Below are 24,715 nucleotides of genomic sequence, written 5' to 3'. Positions count from 1 at the left end.
CAGATCTATCTTCTAGTGTATTAATTCCATCTTCAGCTGAGTCAAATCTTTTCAATCTGTCTGCTGAGTTTTTAATATCAGTGACTATATTTTTTATTTCTAAAATTTCAATTTGGTTGTATGTATTTCTTTTTTTAAATTTTCTTGGTCTTTTTGATAGTGTTTTTTTTCTTTCATGCTTTGGATTTCCTATTTATATCCTTAACCATTTTATGCATATTTATTTTCTCTTTGCTATTCCATAGTTCTTTTATGTTTTTGATAGTATATTACTAAAGCTTATCATGTATGCTGATTCTCAATTGTGGCATGTTGTTTTCTTATGTATTTTGCAATTTTGTATTATGAAATCTTCAGCAGCAGGATTCTATTGGCAGTAATTCTATCTGGATTGAAGATGTTCCTTCAAAGAGGTTTTACATTTACTTCGCCAATGCTCAGGGTTTTACAGGCTTTTAAGAAAGATATTGGTGGCTGCGCACAGTGGCTCACATCTGTAATCCCAGCACTCTAGGATGCCAAGGTGGTTGGATCACATAAGGCCAAGAGTTCAAGACCAGCTGGCCAACATAGCGAAACCTTGTCTCTACTAAAAATACCAAAAAAAAAAAAAAAAAAAAAGTTATCCGGGCATGGTGGTGCACATCTGTAGTCCCAGCTAGTCAGTAGGCCGAGGCAGGAGAACTGAGGCCGAGGTTGCAGTGAGCCGAGATTGTGCCTAGGTGACCCAGAAAGACTCTGTCTGCAAAAGGGAAGGGGAGGGGAGGGGAGGGGAGAGGAGGGGAGGGGAGGGGAGAAAGGAAAGGAAGGGAAGGGGGAAAGGAAAGGGAAAAAGAAAACGGAAAGGAAAGGAAATCAAGAAGCTTTCTGGGTAAAATAATTTGCCATATTGCCAGAAAGAGAAGTAGAAAATGGTGGCATGATGCCACAAATTTAGCAGGATATGTTAAAACTAAGCATCCCTTTTTTCACCAAACTGATGAAAAAAAGAAAAAGAAAAGCAAACTAAGCATTTCAAATCTAAAGAAAAACTACTACAATTATTCAGGGATTTATAAAGTCACACAACACTAATATAGAATTTTACAAAGTATCATGAAATATAGTAATAAAATTGTAGAAGCTTCTTTAGAGATTTCTCATTTTAAAGCAAAGGTAAAAAGCACAGCCACGTCCATTGGGGAAACACTTGTTCTTTCTGTTACGGTAAAAATGGCTGAAATAATACAAAAGAAAGAGCATATGATGAAGCCTAAATGCATTTCTTTGTCAGCAAATATTGTTAGATGATATATAGAAAACATTATAGTAGATTGCAGAAACAAATGTTGGAACAAATTATGTAGTGTTGAAAGTTTGCTATATATTTAGATGAAGCACTGATGTTTCTAACACATTTTAGCTATGGTATTTTCTGGATTCTGTTTCCAATAATAAAACACATGAATAACTGCTTTTTTTTGTATGTGAGCTGTTAAAAAAAAACAAGTAATATTTTCCTTCAATAATAAATGGTTTCTTTTAGAAAAACTATGATACATGAAAAATTGTGGGGCAACTATTTGAATTGGAATTTTTTAAATTCCCAAGCAAGGATATAGATAAAATACCCCACATGAAGTACATTTTCTTTCTCACTCACAAGCGAGCTGTCATGAAAAATATGGTGAAGCCTGAAGACAGCAAAGTGCTACAGGATGTTATGGGTGAGGTTAGTTTTATAAAAACAAGACATTTAAAATTTTAGAGGACTCTTTGCACTCTCTTACGGAATGTAACTAATTTAGATCAAGTTTTTTGGAAAGAAAATTCTGACATGGAGAGCTGCATATAGAATTGATATTGGGGCCGGGGGCAGTGGCTCATGCCTGTAGTCCCAGCACTTTGGGAGGCCGAGGCAGAAGGATAGCTTGACCCCAGGAGTTTGAGACCAGCCTGATGAACATTGTGAAACCCTGCCTCTACAAAAAAAATGCAAAATATTAGCCAGCCGTGGTAGTGGGTACCTATAGTCCCCACTACCCAGGAGGCTGAGATGGGAGGATCACCTGAGCCGGGGTGGTTGAGGCTGCAATGAGCAGTGATTAAAAAAAAAAAAGAAGAAAAAAATTATATCGGGGAGTGCCCTCAGGCTCAACAGCCAAGGAAAGGTGAAGGAAGCAGGAATGAGCAGAGGAAGAAGATGAACTCTGATGCAGTTACCACAGTGTCCTCAACCAATCCCATGGGGAGCTCAGACAGCCTGTCAGTATTGTCTCACCTTGCAGCAAGCTAGCCAGGCCTTTTTTTCTTAAATTTATTTTATTTTTAAGTGACAAATAATAATTATATGTATTTATAGAGTACAATGTGATGTTATTATATATCCCACAATGTATGTAATATACATTGTGGGATAATTAAATCAAGTTAATTAACATATCCATCACCTCACATATCTATTATTTGTGGTGAAAACATTTAAAATCTACTCTTTTGGCAATTTTGAAATATACATTGTTGTTAACTATAGGCATCATGCTGTGCCAGAACTTACTTATTCCTCCTAACTGAAATCTTTTACTCTTCAATCAACATCTCTCCTTTCCCCATTCACTTGCTTTCCCAGCCTCTGGTAACCACCATTCTAAACTCTAGTACTATGAGTTCAACATTTTTTAGATTCTCTATGTAAGTGAGATCAAGTGGCATTTGTTGTTCTGTGCCTGGTTAATTTCACTTAGTACAATATCCTCTAGGTTCATCCATGTTGTCAAAAATGACAGAATTTCCTTCTTTTTCAAGGCTAAGTAGTATTCCATTGTGCATATATATTACATTTTCTTTAACCATTCATCTGATGATGGATACTTAGGTTGCTCCCACATCTTCACTATTGTGAACAGTGTTGCAGTGAACACGGGAATGCAGATATCTCTTCAACATACTGATTTCAATTCCATTGGATATGTACCCAGAAATGGGATTGTTGGATCATATAGTAGTTCTATTTTTAGTTTTTTGAGGAGTCTCCACACTGTTGTCTATAAACTTACAAATTTACATTTCCACCAACAGCGTAAGAGGATTCAAGCCTTTAAATTTACCATAGGCTGGTCTTTGGAGAAGAGCTGCCTTCTGGGAAGCAGTGTGACCTTGGGTGAGACAGCTTTCTTTCCCTGAGTGCAATACCTAGAAAATGAAGCAACTGAGAGACTTCAGCCATCAACATAGTCCTGAAGGGCTGTGGAGAGTGTACCACAACATTCAATGAAGTAATCACACAGAGGATGGCAGGTAATATTGTAATAGAGTCCTTAATATAGTTGGCAAACTTACACATGAGTTATTCATTTTCTCTTACAAAAAAAAAATCAAGTGATTTAAATATGCTGGATTTTACTAATGATAATTAACTGACACTAAAATGTGACACACCATAAAAAAATTGAATCTAACAAAAAAATAAGAAAATACTTCTTGAAAGATATTTATGCTATGGAGAGAGCTCTTTAAAAACAAAACTTTGGAAGTGTTTCCAGCATTATATGCTGTTGTTGTTAAAAATTATGTAGACTATAGAAATTCTAATATTTGCACACTTAAGAAATCTGGAAAATAGCCAGGTGCAGTGGTTCATGCCTGTAATCCCAACACTTTGGGAGGCAGAGGTGGAAAGATCACTTGAGCTCAGAAGTTCGAGTACAGCCTGGGCAACACAGTGAGACCTCATTTCTACAAAAAAATAAAAATAAAAACACGGGTGTGGTGACACACACCTGTGATCCCAGATACTAGGGAGGCTGAGGCTGGAGGATTGCTTGAGCCTGAGAAGTTGAGGCTGCAGTGAGCCATGATCATGCCACTGCACTCCAGCCTGGGTGACAGAGTGAGACCTTGTTTCAAAAAAAAAAAAAAAAAAGAAACCTGGAAAATTATTATAACTTGTTAAGAATATTAAAATTTTAGTGCATGTTAAAACTACATGTTAAATTTTTAAAGTATAGAGCTTGAATAAGCAAAAATTTTCTAGTTATTTTTTCAACAGAAATATTTACATAATTTTGGATTTGCTTTGAAAGACAAGTATTACAAATTAGCTGACATCACAAAGTTAGAAAGATCTCAGATTAACAACTTAACACTACAACTGAAAGAATTAGAGAAGCAAGAAAAAAATCAACCTCAAAGCTAGCAGAAGATGAAAAATAACAAAAATCAGAGCTGAACTCAAGGAAATGAAGATACACAAAAAAAATTCAAATGATCAATGAACTGAGGAGTTTATTTTTTGAAAAAATTAATAGCTATATAGGCTGCTAGCTTGACTAATAAAGAAAAGAAGGAAGATCTGAATAAATAGAAATGATAGTGGGAATGTTACCACTGACCCCACAGAAATAAAAATAACCATCACAAACTACTAAAAACACCTCTACACAAACTAACTAGAAAACCTAGAAGAGATGGATAAAGTCCTGGATGCACACACCCTCCCAAGACTAAACCAGAAAGAAACTGATTCCATAAACAGACCAATAACAAGCTCCAAAACTGAATCAGTAATAAATAGCTCACCACCAACAAAAAAGCCCAGGACATGATGGATTCACAGCTGAATTCAACCAGATGTACAAAGAAGAGCTGGTACCATTCCTGCAGAAACTATTCCAAAAAAACTGAGGGGGAGGGACTCTTCCCCAATTCATTCTATGAGGCCGGCATCATCTTGATCCTAAAACCTAGCAGGGACACAACAACAACAAAAAACTTCAGGCCAATATCATTGATGAACACTGATGCAAAAATCCTCAACAAAATATTTGCAAACCAAATCCAGCAGCACAAAAAGCTAATTCACCATGATCAAGTAGGCTTCATCCCTGGGATGAAGGCTGGTTCAATACATGCAAATCAAGGTTAGTTCAACATATGCAAGTAAATGTGATTCATCGCATAAACAGAACTACAGACAAAAAACACATGATTATTTCAATAGATGCAGAAAAGGCTTTTGGTAAAATTTAACACAATTTCATGTTTAAAAACTCCCAATAAACTAGATATTGAAAAAAAATCATAAACCCATAGCCAATATCATACTCAATGGGGAACTACAGACAAAAACCACATGATTATTTCAACAGACGCAGAAAGGCTTTTGGTAAAATTTAACACACTTTCATGTTAAAAACTCCCAATAAACTAGATATTGAAAAAAAGTCATAAACCCATAGCCAATATCATACTCAATAGGCAAAAGCTGGAAGCATTCCCTGTGAAAACCAGCATGAGACAAGAATGCCCTCTCTCACCACTCCTATTCAACACAGTATTGGAAGTCCTAACCAGAGTAATCAGGCAGAAGAAAGAAATAAAGGTCATCCAAATAGTAAGAGAATATGTCAAACTATCTCTGTTTGCAGACAACATGATTCTATGTCTAGAAAACTCCATAGTCTCAGCCCAAAAGCTCCTTCAGCTAGTAAACAACTTCAGCAAAGATTCAGGATACAAAATTAATGCACAAAAATAACTGGCATTCCTATACACCAACAACAGCCAAGCCAAGAGCCAAATCAGGAACGCAATCCCATTCACAACTGCCACAAAAAGAATAAAATACCTAGGAATACAGCTAAGCAGAAAGGTGAAGGACCTCTATCATGAGAATTACAAAACACTGCTCAAAGAAATCACGGAAGACACAGATAAACAGAAAAACATCCCATGATCACGGATAGGAAGAATCAATATCATTAAAATGGCTATACTGCCCAAAGGAATTTACAGATTCAATGCTATTCCTGTCAAACTACCATGACATTCTTCACAGAACTGAAAAAAATAAAAACTATTTTAAAATTCACATGGAACCAAAAAAAGAGCCCCAATAGCCAGGACAATCCTAAGTAAAAAAAAAGCAAAGCTGGAAGCATCACATTACCCAGCTTCAAACTATATTACAGCACTATGGTAACCAAAATAGCATGGTACTGGTACAAAAACAGACCCGTAGATCAATGGAACGGAACAGAGAGCCCAGAAATAAGGCCACACACCTACAACCATCTGAACTTCAACAAAACTGACAAAAACAAGCAATGAGGAAAAGACTCCTGTATTAGTCCGTTCTCACACTGCTATAAAGAACTGCCTGAGATTGGGTAATTTACAAACAAGAGAGGTTTAACTGACTCACACTTCCACATGGCTGGGGAGGCCTCAGGAAACTTACAATAATGGCAGAAGGGGAAAGAAGCACGTTTTACATGGCAGCAGATGAGAGAGGAGTGTGAGAATGCAGGAAAAACTACCATTTATAAAACCATCAGAGCTCAAGAGAATTCACACACTATCATGAGAACAGCACAGGGAACACTGCCCCTATAATCCAATCACTTCCCTCCCTCGACATGTGGGAATTACAGGTCCCTCCCTCAACACGTGGGAATTACAATTCAAGATGAGATTTGGGTGGGGACACAAAGCTAAACCACATCAACTCCATATTCAATAAGTAGTGCTGGGATAACTGGTTTGCCATATGCAGAAGACTGAGGCTGGACACTTTTGCATATGGACACCCTATACAAAAATCAACTCAAGATTGGATTAAAAACAAATTTAAAACCCAAAACCATAAAAACCCTGGAAGAAAACCTAAGCAATGCCATCTGGGACGCAGATACAGGCAAAGATTTCATGACAAAGTCACCAAAAGCAGTTGCAACAAAAACAAAAATTGACAAGTGGATCTAATTACACTTAACAGCTTCTGCATAGCAAAAGAAACTATCAACAGAGGAAAAAGATCTACCAAATGGGAGAAAATATTTGTGAACTCTGCATCTGACAAAGGTCTAATATCCAGCTTATATGAGGAACTTAAACAAATTTACAAAAGAAAAACAAACAACCCCATTAAAAAGTGGGCAAAGGACATGACAGACACTTTTCAAAAGAAGACACATGCAGCCAACAAGCATATGAAAAAAGCTCAATATCACTGATTATCAGAGAAATGCAAATCAAAACCACAATGAGATACTATCTCACACCAGTCAGAATGGCTATTATTAAAGAGTCATAAAGTAACAGATGCTGGTGAGGTTGTGGAGGAAAGGGAGCACTTATACACTGTTGGTGGAGTGTAAACTAGTTCAGCCATTGTGGAGAGCAGTGTGGCAATTCTTCAAAAAGCTAAAAGCAGAACTACCATTCAATACAGCAATCCCATTACTGGGTATATAACCAGAGGAATATAAAGCATTCTACCATAAAGACACATGAATGTGAATGTTTACTGCAGCACTATTCACAATAGCAAAGACATGGAATCAATCTGAATGCCCATCAATGACCAACTGGATAAAGAAAATGTGGTACATGTACACCATGGAATAATATGCAGCCATAAAAAGAAATGAGATCATGTATGTTGCGGGAATGTGGATAGAGCTGGAGATGATTATCCTTAGCCAACTAGCGCAGGAACAGAAAACCAAATACCACATGTTCTCACTTATAAGTGGGAGCTAAATGATGAGAACTCGTGAATACAAAGAAGGAAACAACAACAGACACTGGAGTCTACTTGAGGGCAGGGAGGAGGGAGAAGAGCAGAAAAGATAACTACTGAGCACTGTGTTTAATACCTGGGTGATGAAATAACCTGTGACACAAGATTACCTATGTAACAAATCTTCACATGCACCCCCGAATCTAAAATAAAAGTTTAAAAAATAATAAAATAAAAATTTTTTAAAATAATAAGTATTACAATTTGGAATGCATACTCAAAGGTACACTTTTTCCATTTGGGCGTACATGTCTTTAGAAGAACTTTTTCAACTATGACAGCCATTAGAATCAAGTACTATTCAAATAATTTAAAACATAGGTTTCAAATTTCTATATCACAAAATGCTACACCAAGTTTTTATATTAGAATGAAGCATCCGATCACATAATGATTCAAGGCTTAAAATAATGTACTTATCCAGAACCAAGATTCAGCAGCTCAAGGCTCCTGGTCTCCCACAACAATTCTCAAGATGAACTGCCCATTCTCTTCTTTCTATTACCCAGTTTCTAGACAGTGGCTGGTTACTCTTGTTGATCACCTAGCAAGTGATCTCCAACCCTTTATCTACATGTATCACCACTGGTTAAAAAAGAATTGAATATGTACCTCCATTTATTTGTTTACAAGTTACACACGTGCTATTCTTCAGACAAATCATCTGTATTATGTAACATATACAAAAGTCAAAATTTTTAGTCATGAGAGATTCTGCGATGTAAGTGGCATTACCCTTTAGAAATGTCATCATCATGAAAGAAAGGGAGATTTAGGAACTGTTCCAAGTTGGAGTAACAAATGTATGACCCTTGATTGGATTCTGAAACTCCAAAGAAAATTTTGGAGAAAATAAGCAATGTTTGAATGGCATCTGTGGATTAGATGGTAGTGTTAGATAAATGTTGATTTCATAATTTTGATTTTGGAACTGTAAATATGTGCCAAATATTAAGAGATTTTGTCTGCAACTTATTTTCAAGTGGCACAGGGGGAAAAACCTACAGTGATGTGATGTGATGTGTGTGTGTGTGTGTGTGTGTGTGTGTGTGTGTGTGTGTGTGTGTGTGTGTAGAGGAAGAGAGAAAGAGGATGCAAATATGGACAATGCTAACAATTGGGAAATCTGGCTGAAGGATATAAACAGCTCTTTGGCCCTTTGTACTACCTTTGGCACTTTTCTGTAAATTTCAAATTGTTTTAAAACAAAAAAGGTAAACAATGTAACATAAATCAAACAAAACAGAAACATCCTTTAAAAAGATGAGACAAGCTTGGGCAACATAGCAAGACACCATTTTTACAAAAAATAAAAAGTAAAATTAGTCTGGTGTGGTGGCATGCAGCTGCAGCCCCAGCTACTCATGAGGCTGACACAGGAGGACCGTTTGAGCCCAGGAGCTCAAGGCTACACTGAGCTATGATCCCACCACTGCACTCCAGCTTGGGTGACAGAGTGATTGTGTAATTCTTCTTCCTTATGAAACTGTTCCAGAAGAAAACCTTTAGTGATCTTTTTATTAATTAAAAAAAGTTTCCAAATTGTAAAACCAACTCCACTCTTAAAACGTTAGATTTAATCATTTAAAAGTGACTTTTTGTAGGCTAACATTTAATATTTGAGAATTAATGAATTATAAATAATGTAACAAATACATTTAATTGCTATTCATGGCTGTTCAAAAGATTTAAATTATTTAATTTATTAAAGCAATGTTATAAAAAAATTATAGGCACGGTGGCTGACGCCTATAATCCCAGCACTTTGGGAGGCCAAGGTGGGCAGATTGCCTGAGGCCAGGAGTTCAAGACTAGCCTGGCCAACATGGTTAAACTCCGTCTCTACTAAAAATTTAAAAATTAGCTGGGCTTGGGTGCGGGCGCCTGTAATCCCAGCTACTCGGGAGGCTGAGGCAGAGAATTGCTTGAACCCAGGAGGCGGAGGTTGCCATGAGCTGAGATCGTGCCACTGCACTCCAGCCTGGGCAACAGAGCAAGACTCCATCTCAGAAAAAAAAAAAAAAAGCAATGTTCATATTCTGTCAAGAAATAAAATAGAAATGATTTTCTATTAGGTGTTCCAAATCTTGATCATATCTAATTATTTTCCACATTCTTGGTGTCCTTTCTTTCTGTCAAAATAGAAGTAACATCCTAGGAGTATTCAAGATACTAATTACTATGTAGTAGAATGTGATTAACAGTTTGGGCTGCAAAAAGAATTGTTCTTTCTTAGACCGTCTCCTTTACCTCATCTTCATTCTGATCCCAAAAGCATGGTAAAATGATGCAGTAGAGTTATTATTTAGCAACCAGTGTCATATAATAATTCCCTGCTGCCTCCTTCTTTCAGCTACCTCCTTCTTTCACCTTTTCTGACTGCTTCTGATTCATAAAAGGGAAAGCATTCCATCAAGAAAAACACATGGGTATGAAGGGAGCGTTCACTGACTTAAGAAAAGCATGTGAATGATGAGTACATGGTCACTTTAATTACACAAGCAGACCAAAAAATACATGCAGATAAACATTACGCTTTTATTTGAGCATTTATATTTCACCAGAATGTGATACGAATTGCAGTGAGGACTTCTGTATTTCTGAAATAAAGTCCTTGACATTGCAGTATTTCTCTCAACAGCAACATTCCCCAAACACAGAGAGCCATTTAATGTAGGTACCTACAGATGGCCAAATTCCTCTCAAAGTCTGTCCCAAATCTACTATAAACAAGACGTTGCTGAGTACTGTGTTCTACATAGAGAGGTAGCTAAAAGAGAAAGCTATGTATACGAAGTCACTATTCAGCAGTTTGCCCATGCACAAATAATGAATAATGAGCATCATCAACGAATACTCATACACGGATACAGAAGACTGAAGTATCTTCGAAATATCCCACAAACAAGGGCAAACTAAGACTCTTGAACACACACACACAAAGCCACTTTTGCTTCAAATAGAATAACCTTACACAGTAGTCTCTCACTTATCCATGGTTTCAGGTATCAGTGGCCAAACAGCAGGGTGAGTACAGTACAGTAAAATATTTTGAGAAAGAGAGCGAGGGAGAGATCACATTCACATAACTTTTAATACAGTATATTGTTATAATTGTTCTATTTTATTATTAGTTACCTTTATCAATCTCTTACTATGTCTAAACTATAAATTAAATGTGTACATAGGAAAAAACATAGTACATGTAGCATTCAGTATTAACTGAGTTTTCAGGCATCCACTAGTAGGCTTAGAAGATATCCCTTGAGGATAAGGGAAGACGCTATAATTACAAACAAGAAGTATGATTTGGCTGAGTTGTTAAAATTGTTATACTTTTTATATCATTTCCTTAATAGTTTTTCTATTTGAAAGTGGTAACAAAAAAGTCAAAGATTTTTTGTCAATGATTATGTTTCCCATGATATAAGAACTTGATGATATAGAAAGGCAAAGAAGTGGGTTACAAGGTTTTTAAAAAGCCAGAATGTTGTGACCTTACACATATCAAGGAATCATAGAGGAAATTAAAAGATAATCAGCTATATGATACAGCAGAACATAGAAAATTCAAAATGTTTATTCCAATAACAAAAGGGGGAGAAAAAGAACAAAACCTACAGTCTGTTCCTTACACTTGCCAATGACCTCCAGCCAAAGACTGCCAGGAACACATCTGCAGTTGAACAAATTTGGGATCCTTGACTTGTAGCAATGGAGAACCATGTAGGGAACTATGGGGCAATCTCAGTAAGAGGTATTAGAAAGAGCTTATTATTAGGATTAGAGTTTGATTAGGTGAGTTGGGGAAGAGTTCCAGGAAGCAGAGCTGTGCTCTGGATTCGACATTATCAGGAAGTGGAGTAATTCTGTGATTGGGTCCTTAATTCTTGTCTATTTTAGATGATGAGATGATTGGGGTGAAGCTAAAGCTGTCATTGTTTTTTTTTTTTTAAGTGGCAGTCAGTTATATCAGCCAGGATATGGAGATGTTTGGCCATTTTTGTGGTTTGGATAATGCTCATGTTTTTGTCTGTGTTCAACCCTGACTATAGAGTGGTTTTGTTTTTGTCTTGGTTCACCATGGTCACAGAGTGGCCTTGTCCAGTGTTGGTGTTTATGTTCAGCAACACCATGGTCCAGCTGTGTGTGCCAGGACACTTTCCAGCTGTCAGGGTCTGCTTTTCTCTTTCTCACACTTATTAAATGTGAAAATACTTCAGCAAAACTTCTGGAAATACTCAGTGCTCAAGATTGAGATGAGTTTTACATAGAATATATTCCATTATTCCTAAGACATTATGATGCTCCAGGCAAATTTACTGAGCAATAATATAATTTGAAGTAGGAAATAATTCAAGGGATCATCGCATTCATCTCCTTGCCTCCAGGGTTGATTTCTGCATCTTAAAAGTACCTCATATAAAAATTATACAGTTTCTATTGGCAAGTCTGTTATGATAATAAAGAATCTCAAATTCTGCCTCATTAAATGATAAGGTAATTTCTTCTTTCTTTCTCTGTGGAGATGGATGACAACCAGCCAATACCCTCTTCATGGTAACACTTTAAAACATACAAAACCTTTGCCTTCTCTTCTCTGGAAAAAGTAGCCTCTTTTCCCAAGGGAGCTATTTTATGTCTCTCAAATTGGTCTGCATCTCTCCATTTGCTGCCACCACCTTAGTGTAAGCCCCTATCACTTATTATCTGGGGCACTACAGTACTTCCTAAGTGGTCTCCCCTATCCCTTCTGGAACAGCTGCCCACCCTCTTCCACACTGTTGCCAGAGTGATCTCTCAGTTCATTTCACTAATGTGCATAAGTTTCCCCGATTTCTCAAAAGGCAAATCTAAACTCCTTAATCTCACCCAGAAGGTCCTGCCTTCCTGATTTTCCACCAGTCACATTCTCCAACACTGATCCCTCTCTGCACTCTAGCCACACGAAACATCTTTTAATTCTGGGAAATCCATGCTCCTTCAACCTCAGGGCCTCAGCCCATTGTCCTCCTTCCTGGAATGTGCTTTCCCTTCTACTTTATCCAAATGACTTCTCCCCATCTTCCAGATCTCAGTTTAAACATCCTGACAACCACCCCTAGATTTGTACCGGTTCCCCTTATTAGACGCATTCTTAGCATCCTGTACTTCATCTAGCATGCATTACAGTTATAATTAACTAATTGACATGTGAGTTGCTTGTCTCCAAAAGACAGAGACAGCCCCTATCCCATTCATTACCATCTCCTCAAGGCCCACTTAGGGGAGTGATTTCATTGGGTAGGCATTCAATAAACATTTGCTAAACAAATGACCAAACGCATTTAATAATTTATGGCCTGAGCCCTCTTCAATTTCTACACATTATCCTTGAAACTAAAAATATCATTTAAAAGTGGCCTAACATTCCGAATACGGCAGTAGAATTTTATCCAGGACCCCATAGGTCCCATTTACATTAGAAATAATAATGCCATTTCATGGTATTGGCTGATTGACATATAGATTTACATCACCAGTTCATTCCACCAATGACTTAAGATAATATAGTACCTTACACTATTATTGACCATAATTCAGGTTATTGTGCCCAAGCCCTGACTTATGGTAAAGTCCCTTTGTTAGGATTCTCTACTCTTTTTTTATTTATTAACTATATTAATAATTAAAGTATTATAATCAATATTCTTCATTATTATACAAGGTTCTTTTCATATGTAATTCATTTAATTAATTAATAATTATTGGAAATTATTATCACCATTTTATAGATGAGAAACTGAGGCCACATAGCTAGATGAAGCTAGATGAAGCTAGGATTAAAATCCAGATTTTCTGATGCCAAGTCTGTTCCATTAAAATAAGCCTCTAGAAACCAGGAGTCTTCCTAGTTGGTGATGGGGATCCTGATACCCACCTAAGTCTGGCAGGCCTCCTTCCTGAGGCTGGACATCTCCTTCCTGTAACCCAGCAGAAAAGTGATGGTCTAACTGAGTATGTGCAAATTTCCTTCCTTTAATAATTTTCCCTGCCTGGTTGTTAATGAACTGCTACCTGGAAGCGCTTGCTGCTATGTCCTAATCACCAGGCCTGACCTCCTTATTCTGACAACCACCTGAGCTGATTCTATGGTTACTGTAATCTTAAGACATTGTGCCTGGAGCTGCCTGGCTCTCCTAGCCTGCACCAGCTGTCATAGCAGCTTAGTTGCCCCCTTCCTAGGCACTAGTCCAGGTCTAGCTTTTCAATGTTCCTACAGACTCCAATATATAAATGTGACAATATAGTCCAACATCAAAATAAAGGATTTGAAGAAGACAAGTAATGGGAAGAAAAGAATAGAGAAATATTGATGGAAAGGATTCTACAGAAAGGTTGAGAAAGAAAATTCAACTTCAGTCAGGTAAGGAGCTAGATTGCAAAGGTCCTTGAAGATGAAGTCAGACCATCACTTTTCTGCTGGGTTACAGGAAGGAGATGTCCAGCCTCAGGAAGGAGGCCTGCCAGACTTAGGTGGGTATCAGGATCCCCATCACCAACTAGGAAGACTCCTGGTTTCTAGAGGCTTGTTTTAATGGAACAGTTAACTCTCCTCTAGCCCAGTGGCTCATATATGTCATGTATTGTCACTAATCCTCAAAGGCTATTATTATTCCCATTTTGAAGATGAAGAAACTAGAGCCCAGAAAAGTTCAGCTCCTTGGCCAAGGTCAACAGGAAAGGCCAGGATTTAAAGTCTGTTTAACTCTGAGACATGCCTCTTGAGTATATCATGCAGTCTCATATGAACCTTTTTATCTTCTAATACAGATGCAAATACATACTGGAATTTTATTATGACAAATGTGAGATTTCATACCAGTAAAGAAATGGTGTTGGAACAAATGAACACACATCTGGAAAAGAAAAAGTAAGCTAAATCCCTTCCTCACTCTTACACCAAATTGAATTCCAGGTAGAGCAAAGATTTGACTATTAAAGTGAATCCATCAAATTTCTAGAACAAATCACAAGTGGAATTATTTATAATATTAGAGGGGAAAGGTCTTTAAGAGCAGAAACCCAGAAACACAAATCCAGAAGCACAAAAATGAAAGATTGATACAACCAGTACATAGATATTTAAAACTGCTACATGGCAAAAATACCATAAACAAAGTCCAACACAACTAATGGGAAAAATTATTTGTAATGTACATGGATGTCAGACAAATAGCTAATTTCTTTAATTTACTAAGAGCTAGTAAAAAAGTAAATAAGAAAAAGACAAACAGTCCACTTTTAAATCAGCAGAGACATACACAAGCAGTTTAAAGGAAAATAAAAGGACAGCTTGAATCAACTTAAATTGAGATTTTTCCCAATGGCACTCCAGGCCCTGTAGCCCTCTCAGGTGGTGGTAGATTCATTCCTTGGACCTTTGGACTTCCTCCAGGCCATTACTCCTCCCCTTACCTTTTCCTGTTTATAACTCTTTCAAGTCACTCCCCACATTCAGCTGTGACTTGGCAAGTGACTCACTGTCAATCCCTGCCATAAATGCCAGGGGACCTCAGTGTCCATATAGGCAAGCAATCAAATAAATGACCTCCTAGATCCTTGTCTTCTTCATCTCCAATGTCCTTCATTTTACCCTTGCCACCCACTCCGATGGGACACCTTGAATTTTTCATTTTCTGTAACTGCTCTTCAAACAACCCAGGCTCCTCTAATAAGAGTCTTTCCTTCTAATTTGCATTGTTAACTTTATCAGAACTTCAAGTTTATGAATACTTCTATTTTCTTTCAAGCCATTAGTCCTAACCACCCATCAGCTTTGTTTTTTTTTTTACTTGCTTACTTACCTATCTTAAATTCCATGAACGATTATTTTAGTAATATTCTTGCCAGTACCCTAAAATTACCCTCTATCCTTCTCTCCTAGGCCTGTGTCAACCCAGGTACTTTTTTTTTTTTTTTATGCCTACAATCTATCACCAAGCATTAATGGAGGAAGTAATTGGGTCTCATTTTATATTAATAAATAATGGTTCTCTCTACCTATAGTCACATCTCAGGCCACTTGTTATTATTTCAGAGAAGACTTCCCAGATCCCCCTGGCTAAGTTGTCACCCTGTTATGTATGCTCTCACAGTACTGTGTTCCTCTTTTTCATCACATTTATCAGAATTATAGTTTTACATTTATCTTACATTCTCGGATAAACATCTGTCTTCACCACGTGACTATAAGGCCCATGAAGATGACACCAGCTGGGAAGAAGATTTTCACTTTTCATTTTATTCTATTTTGTACTGTTTGAATATTGTAGCCATCTATTAAAGGATTTTTTTAGAGGTAAAATCATGACTCATACAAATTAAAATGAATTGATGTCAGAATTTGATTTAACTCATCAATTATTGAGAAAATCAGTAAGATGTTATAACCAGTTCAAAGGAGAATTTGAAGAATCACATGAATATGGAAAATCAGGAATGCTAAAATGAATTTGTAAATAGCTGAAAAATAGATCTATCCTCAGGACAACAATTAATTGAATTCTACTGGACACAATCATCTGCATTTCTATGGACAAAAAAATCATTTGCATTATTCCCTATTTTCTACAATATATAAAGTTGTAAAATAGCTCCAAAACAATGAGAAGCTGAGATAAGCTGGAAGACCACACTCGAGATGACACATAGTAATATTTTTTAACTACTTTAAATTTTTTCACAATTTGTCTTGCTAGATCTATGTATGTTTATTATATGCTAATAGGTAAGTAAATTATTACCTAATTTTTAATAATGTCAGCAAAATCTATCTACATAGAGGATTATGGTATACCCTTCTATAAGTGTTTATATACCAGAGAACTCATAAATTTAAAGAATTAATTAGATCATTTGTGTCTTTATTTACTTCTTATTTTACATTAAGCATAATATACTACAACATATGATTACTTGTATAAGTTATTGGTCCACCTAAAATTATTCCTCCCTACCAAATTTGCACTTACATATGCCATTGTGATAAAGCAATTGGTAGAAATCAAAATCAGTACTATACATTAAAACAGTGCTAGGTGTATATTTAGAATTAACACCAAAACTATTATATGCCTGTTGTTTACTCTTAAAGACAAGAATTATCTATACCCACACAATGCTCTTAATTTGCCTAGCAATGATTCCTCCAGTGTTCCCCTTCTTTCAGATGAAAAAAAAATTCAAAAGGTTACTACCCACAATTTGTACAACATAAAGAAAAGGAAAAGTAGCAATTTCCACAGACTATTATTCTTAATTAAAATTTTTATTGAGCTAATTTTAGATTCTCATGTACCTGTAAAAAATAATACAAAGAAATCCCTCTCACACTTTGCCCAATTTACCCTGTTGGTAACATTTTGCAAAACTATCATATAATATCATATCCAGGATATTGACATTGGAATCTTAGTCAGATTTCCTCAGTTTGACTAGCATTCATCTGTTTTGTGTATTTTGTGTGTGTGTGTGTGTTAAGTTATATTATTGCCTGTGTAAGCTTATATATCCACTACCATAGTGGAGATAAAACACAAGGGCCTAAATGTAAGAAGTAAAACTATAAAACTCTTAAAAGAAAATATAGATATAAATCTTTGCAACCTTGTATTAGTCAATGATTTCTGAGAGATGACATTAAAACCACAAGCAACAGCAAATAAATAAATCAGTAGTAATTGAGAATTAAGTTTTCAATAAAGTTATGGAAATTTAAAATTTTGTGCTTCAAAGTACTCCATTAAGAAAGTGAAAGAACCAGGCATGTGGTTTGAGCCTATAATTCCAGCTACTTAGGAGGCTGAGGTGGGAGGATACCTTGAAGCCAGGAGTTTAAGCAACAGAGGGAGACTCCAACTCTAAAACAAAACAAAAAAAAAAAGGTTGGGCACGGTGGCTCACGCCTGTAATCCCAGCACTTTGGAAGGCTGAGGCGGAGAGATCACCTGAGGTCAGGAGTTCGAGACCAGCCTGGCCAACATGGCAAAACTCCGTCTCTACTGAATATACAAAAATTAGCCAGGCGTGGTGGTGCATGCCTGTAATCCCAGCTACTTGGGATGCTGAGGCAGGAGAATCGCTTGAATCCAAGGTGGGGGCAGAAGTTGCAGTGAGCCAGGATTGTGCCACAGCACTTCAGCCTGGGCGACAAGAGTGAAACTCCGCCCCAGAAAAAAAAAAAGAAAGAAAGAAAGTGAAAGGACAACCCACAGAATGGGAAAAAATTTTTGTAAATCATTTATCTGGTAAAGGATTTTTATTTAAAATATGTAAAGAACGCTTACAACTCAATAATAAAGACAACCCAATTTTTAAAAATGAGCAAACTGTCTCATAGACATTCCTCCAGATAAGATATACAAATGACCCATAAGTACATGAAAAGATGCTTGATATCATCAACCATCAGAGAAATGCAAATGAAATCCACAGTGAGATACCATTTATACCCACTAGGATGGCTAGAATCAAGAAGAAAGATAATGACAAGTGTTGGTGTGTAAACAGAGAAATTGGAACCCTCATATACTGCTGGTGGGAAAGTAAAATGGTGCAGCTGCTTGGGAAAGCAATCTGGCAATTCCTCAGATGATTAAACATAGAGTTACTATGTGACCCAGCAACTCCATTCTTAATATATATCCAAGAGAAATGAGAATATATGTCCATACAAAAACCTGTACACAATTGTTCATAGATGCATTATTCATAATAGTTAAAAAGAAAAAAACAAGCTAAATATCCATTAGCATATAAATGGATAAATACAAAGTGGCAGAAAAATACAATGGCATATTTCATTGGACAATACAAGGGAATGAAATATGGTTATGTGATATATTATAGATAAACCTTAAAATCATTATGCTAAGTGAAAGAAGCCAGTCACAAAAGACCAAATATTCCATGATTACATTTATATGAAATGTACCAAGTAGGCAAATCTAGAGAGAGAAAGTAGACTAGTGCTGTAGAGGGAGAAATAGGGAATTACTGCTAATACTTACAGGGTTTCTTTTTGAGGTGGTGGAAATTTTCTAAAATTGATTGGAAGAATGGTTGCAAATATCTGTGAATATACAAAAAAAATTGAATTATACACTTTAAATTGGTGAATTTTATGGTATGTGAATTATATCTCAATTAATCTGTTATTTATTTTTTAGAGGTTGGGGGGAAACGGTATATCACAAGGATCCTTCAGGTTGCCCTAAATCATACCTACCTTCTTCCTACCACTCCCTATCTTTATTTCTATTCCATGGTAAACACTAGTCTGCCCTCCTTTCTAAAATTTTGTCATTTTAAAAATGTTATGCAGTCATACAAAAGAACAAGATCATGGCTTTTAAATGAACATGGATGGAGCTGGAGCCTATTATACTTAGCAAATTAATGCAGCAACAGAAAACCTTATACAGCATGTTCTCAATTATAAGTGAGAGCTAAATGATGAGGACTCATGAACAGAAAGAGGGGAACAACAAACACTGAGGGGTACTGGGTTTACTACCTGGGTGAAGAAATAATCTGTGCAACAAACCCCTGTGACATGAGTTTACCTATGTAACAAACCTTCATATATACCCTCCGACCTAAAATAAAAGTTAAAAAAAAGAAGAAAAACTTATATAAATGAGATGATGACTGAAGGAGTAAGTGAATATAATGAAAAAGCTCAGAAGTTGGTTTGCCTCTGAAACTGATGTAATAGTTCAAAGTGATTAAATTAATTCTCATTTATTTAAAGAAATCACCAGTAATTAAACCTATAGATAGCATAGGTCTCTAGATATGATGCACAGAAAGAGCAAACACCACTTTGTATTCCTGTCAAAAACGAATAACCTGAATCTAACTTCAAGGAAGCACTGGAGAAACCCAAAGTGGGGGACATTCTACAAAATAACTGCCCCATACTTTTTTTTTTTTTGAGACAATTTCATTCCCATTGCCAAAACTGGATTGCAATGGTGTGATCTTGGTTCACTGCAACGTCTGCCTCCCAGGCTCAAGCGATTCTCCTGCCTCAGTTTCCCAAGCAGCTAGGACTGCAGGTGCATACCACTGTTCCCAGCTAGTTTTTTTATTTTTTTGTAGAGACAGGATTTCACCATGTTGCTCAAGCTGGTCTCGAACTCAAGCTCAAGCAATCCACCTGCCTTGGCCTCCCAAAGTGACTGGCCTATACTCTTAAACACTGTTGATACCAAGAAAGATAAAAGAAAGATCTGATGATCAGATTAAAGAATAAAAAATGTGACAACTGAATGTAATGCAATATCCTGAATTGGATCCCAGGCCAAAAAAAAAAAAAAAGCCATAAACAACATTACTGGGAAACTTGACAAAATTTAAAGACAAACTGTTTTTTAGGTAGGAATATCATATCTATGTTAAATTTCCTGATTTTGATCATCGTATTGTAAAAAATATCTTTGCTCTTAGGGAACAAAGACTATATATTTATGGGTACAGGTGCATAATGTCTACAACTTACTCTCAACTAATTCATGGGGAAAAAACTATGTTTAGGCTGGTCTGATGGTAGTGGGTTATCAGAACTTATTAATATTAGTGTCACTAAGGTTAATATATAACCCCCCCACTAAATTTGACTGGCTTAAAAAAAACTATGTTTATATATAAAGAAATAAACATGATGAAATAAATGAGGCAAAACTTTCACAATAGGTTGTTTTGACTAAAAAAATAGTTCTTTTTACTCATGCAAGTATTTTCTCTTTTTTTTTTTTTTTTTTTTCTGAAGACAAGAGTCTCGCTCTGTCCGGAGGGCAGTGGCTCAATCTCAGCTCACTGCAAACTCTGCCTCCCAGGTTCAAGTGATTCTCCTGCCTCAGCCTCCCAAGTAGCTGAGATTACAGGCATGCACCACCACACCTGGCTAATTTTTGTATTTTTAGTAGAGATGGGATTTCACCACGTTGGCCAGGCTGGTCTCGAACTCCCGGCCTCAGGTGATCTGCCTGCCTCAGCCTCCCAAAGTGCTGGGATTACAGGTGTGAGCAAGTATTTTCAAAGCTTATGATTTTATCAAAATAAAGTTACTCACCCCTGAAAAAAAAGTATTATACAAATGGAATCATACAGTATGTAACCTTTTGGGACTGACCCTTTTCACTCAATATAATTCCTGGGAGATTCATCCAAACTGTTTATGTATCAGTAGTTCACTCCTTTTTATTTATTTCCCTTGGTATGGATGTACCATACTCTCATTCCCTTTTTGAAGTACATCTGGGATTATTCCAGTTTTAAATTATTATCAATAAAGCCTGTACTTATGTCCAAGTTTTTGTGCAAACGTAAGTTTTTGTTTCTCTAAGCGAAAAAATCCCCAAGAGTGCAACTGCTGGGTTATATGGTAATCAAATACTTAGTTTGTTAAGAAACTTTCAATTGTTTTGCAGTTACTGTATCATTTTATATTCCCACCAGCAATGTCTGAGTGATCCAGTTTCTTTGCATCCTCACCAGCATTTGCTGTTGCCATTATTTTTTTATTTTAGCTATTCTGATAGATGTGTAGTGCTATCTCATTGTGGTTTTAATTTTCATTTCCCTGACGACTAACCATGTCAAAACATTTTTTTCACAGGCTTATCTGACATCGGGTTATCCTCTTTAGTAAAATTTCTGTGCATGTCTTTTCCACATTTCCACATTTTCTTTTTTTTTTTTTTTTTGAGACGGAGTCTTGCTCTGTTGCCAGGATGGAATGCAGTGGCATGATTTCGGCTCACTGCAACCTCCGCCTCCTGGGTTCAAGCAATTCTCATGCCTCAGCCTCCCTAGTAGCTGGAATTACAGGCACGCACTGTACCACACCCAGCTAATTTTTGTATATTTAGTAGACGGGGTTTCACCATGTTGGCCAGGATGATCTCGATCTTCTGACTTCGTGATCCGCCCGCCTGGGCCTCCCAAAGTGCTGGGATTACAGGCATGAGCCACTGTGCCCGGCCTTGCACATTTTCTAATTGGATTGTTTGCTTTTTCACTGTTGAATTTGGATATTTATATACTTATTATAAAGACTAGTCCTTTGTTGGATAGGTGGTATGTTAGTTTCCTAGGGCTGCTATTACAAATTGCCACAAGTAGGGTCACTTAAAACGAAAGAAATGTATTCTTTCACAGTTCTGAAGGCCAGACGTCCAAAGCCAAGGTGTCAGCAGGTGGTACTCCCTCTGGAGGCTCCAGAACGAAATCCACTCCTTGCCTCTTCCAGTTTCTGGCAGCTGTCGGCATTCCTAGGTTTGTGACATCTTTCCCTCTGCTAGTCTTCACATCACCCTCTCTGTGCCTGGCTTGTGGCCTCATGACTATAATTTCTATCTTCATCTTCACATTGCCTTCTCTCTGTATGCGTTAAATTTCTCTCTGCCTTATTCTTACCAGGCTGCTTGAGATGGAACTAAACACTGATTTTGATCGTACTTGACTATTCTTATTGTCCCTTTAATGCTTATATCCCTTTTAATGATCCATAAGTGTTTACTGGTTCATGATATCAGCGCATGACACAAAACCAAAATTAGCAACAAAATAACATAGCATCAATAATTTGTGTTTCTAGCATAAAGCCTTAACAAAAATGACATAACTCTGGCATGTGTGTATGTATCCCTTTTCCTCTGGGACTTACACTCATATTAGCCATCACAAAGACTTCCTCACATCTGTACGTGGTAGGCCTTTAGACATCTGAATGATTTGACAAATGTCAAAGCAACATCAATAAATTTAAATGTATTTAAAGTATATAGCATCATGATTAAGGACACAGGCCCTGGAGTCAGATTGACAGCAAAGCTTGTACCTGGCTTCATGCTTACTAGATTCATCACATTACGCCTCAATTTCTTCATCTGAAAAAATAGGTTTATAAGCTTTATCACAAGGATAAAATGAGTTAATTCATACAAAGCACTAGTATTTTCCTGGCAGAAAGTATGCCCTCATTCAGTGTTAGCTGTTATAATTCAACTAAATGTTCATATGTCTCGCTATGCTAAGAGAAATGGGAACCACTAAAAAAAAAAAAAAAAGACATGAATTCCACTATGCAATAAATAATAGCCTTATGAAAGCAATACATATGCATATTTCTGAAAAACACAAATGAAACATAAAAACAGCATAAAGTGCTATCTATTCCTTGTAGTCTTCTGCCCACTTTATGCATGTACAAACTCTCCAAAGCCTGTTACTATTGAGCTGAAGAAAGTACTAAATAAAAGCAGACGTCAAAAAAATACAGTCACAAAACATTCTGATGCCTTGCTGTATTTCAGTTTTGAAAATTTTGGTCACCAAATTACTAATTTTTGTATTGCTATTCAAGTTAATCCACACCACATTCCATGATAACTATTGTATTAAACTTTCTCAAAAAAATTTTTAAAAATATTAATTCCAGAGAGGAGACACATTAATATATTTTTGATTGTCAAATAAACAGAGAGGAGTTTAATTTTTTTCTTTAAAAATAAGGAGATCACAAGAGAACATAAACCAGAAAGAAATAATAAAATACAAAATAATAATATTAATAAAAACTAAGGAGAAGTCCAAGCATGGTGGTTCATGCCTGTAATCCCAGCACTTTGGGACGCCAAGGCAGGAGAGTGGTTTGAGCCCAAGAGTTCGAGACAAGCCCAGGCAACATAGCAAGACCCTGTCTCTACAGATTTTTTTTTTTTTAATTAGCTGGACATAGCAATGCATGCCTATGGTCCCATCTACTCAGGAGGCTGAGGTGGTAGGATCACTTGAGCCTGGGAAGTTGAGGCTGCAGCGAGCCATGATCACACCACTACCCTCCAGCCTGGGCAGCAGAGTGACAAACCCTGTCAGAAAACAACCACCACCACCAAGAAGAAATCAGAAGAAGATATCAAGTCTGTGCAGGACTTCAGCTCCGTAAATAAAAATCATAAAATCTGCACATAGTAATAAATGTTAGGAACAAGGCAGTTAAAGATTAGTAACAAGCAGTTTTATTGGGATTTTAGGAACTTGCAGGGGAGAATGTGAGTGCTCATTATATTTTAAATACATCATAAAGTTAAAACCAATGAAAGTAGAAATAACATGCATTCACATTTTGAAAAACCTTGAAAGTAATGCGGCTACAAATATTCACTATCATTTGAGAGCAAGCTTTTTAAGAAGTTAAAATGATTTGAATTATACCATAACTATTCTAAACATCTATTAAATTAAACAAAGAATTTTCACTAATTGGTTACCCTTTCATAGGTTCTTCTCAGTTTGTCAGCTAGATGATGTGTTCCTACACTGTACTTTGCCATATAATTAAACCATGGATTATCTCTAAATTAGGCTGGGTACAACTGTGATATAACAAAAGGGAGAAGTCGCAGAACATAGTCTAGCTGTTAATAGCATGGACTTTGGAGCCAGGCTTCCTGGGTTCAAACTCCAGTCCACCATTTAGTACTCTTTGAAATATGCATATTTTTGTTCAAAAAGGAATATGTGCACTCTTCCTGGGAACAGTTGTAGTTTCCACAAAATTTTAAAAGAGCTGTTGATTCCAACAGTAATCCAGTTCCCTAAAATCAGCGGCAGTAGAACATTTTGATGTACGAAAGTTATTCATGCTAGGACTCTGGTGGTATTTTCCCTCACTGCCCCTAAATTCAGCCATTTCTATTCTTTAGGGCTCTATAATAAACACCTGATTTGAAGTCTGACCCATTTTTAAATTGGGAACGGGGAAGACACCCCTCAAAAAGTCAGAACCTCGAAGCCTTTGGTCAGGGCCAGCTATATAATCTGTGTGGGTCAATGTGAAATGAAAATATGATGCTCCTTGTTCAAAATCCAAGACAAAAACCTTCAGCTTACCGATAAGTAGAGAAAGACTGAAAAGAAAAGGAATTGTGGAATGTCTTATCTTTCCTTTTCCTTTCATGCCATCACTTTTAGTGTAAGTGGTTAGAAAATATAGTAACGTGGTTGGGCATGATGGCTTAGCCCGTAATCCCAGTTTGGAAGGCTGAGGCAGACAGATCACTTGAGCTCAGGAGTTTGAGACCAGCCTAGGCAACATGGCAAAAC

General features: G+C 36.7%; 1 long non-coding RNA gene across 1 annotated transcript in view; it reads right to left on the bottom strand.

Moving 5' to 3' along the window:
• LOC129532671 (uncharacterized) overlaps window positions 1-24,715 on the bottom strand; it is a 48,224-nt gene that overhangs the window by 21,448 nt on the left and 2,061 nt on the right. Inside the window, exon 2 of the long non-coding RNA XR_008678512.2 lies at window positions 18,613-18,674. This is a non-coding gene — a long non-coding RNA (uncharacterized lncRNA). The remainder of the gene's footprint in view (window positions 1-18,612; window positions 18,675-24,715) is intronic.

The sequence above is a fragment of the Gorilla gorilla genome, chromosome 2 (genome assembly GCF_029281585.2).
Source record: "Gorilla gorilla gorilla isolate KB3781 chromosome 2, NHGRI_mGorGor1-v2.1_pri, whole genome shotgun sequence".
NCBI classification, from domain to species: domain Eukaryota; kingdom Metazoa; phylum Chordata; class Mammalia; order Primates; family Hominidae; genus Gorilla; species Gorilla gorilla.
This window is presented reverse-complemented; position numbering and strand designations above follow the sequence as displayed.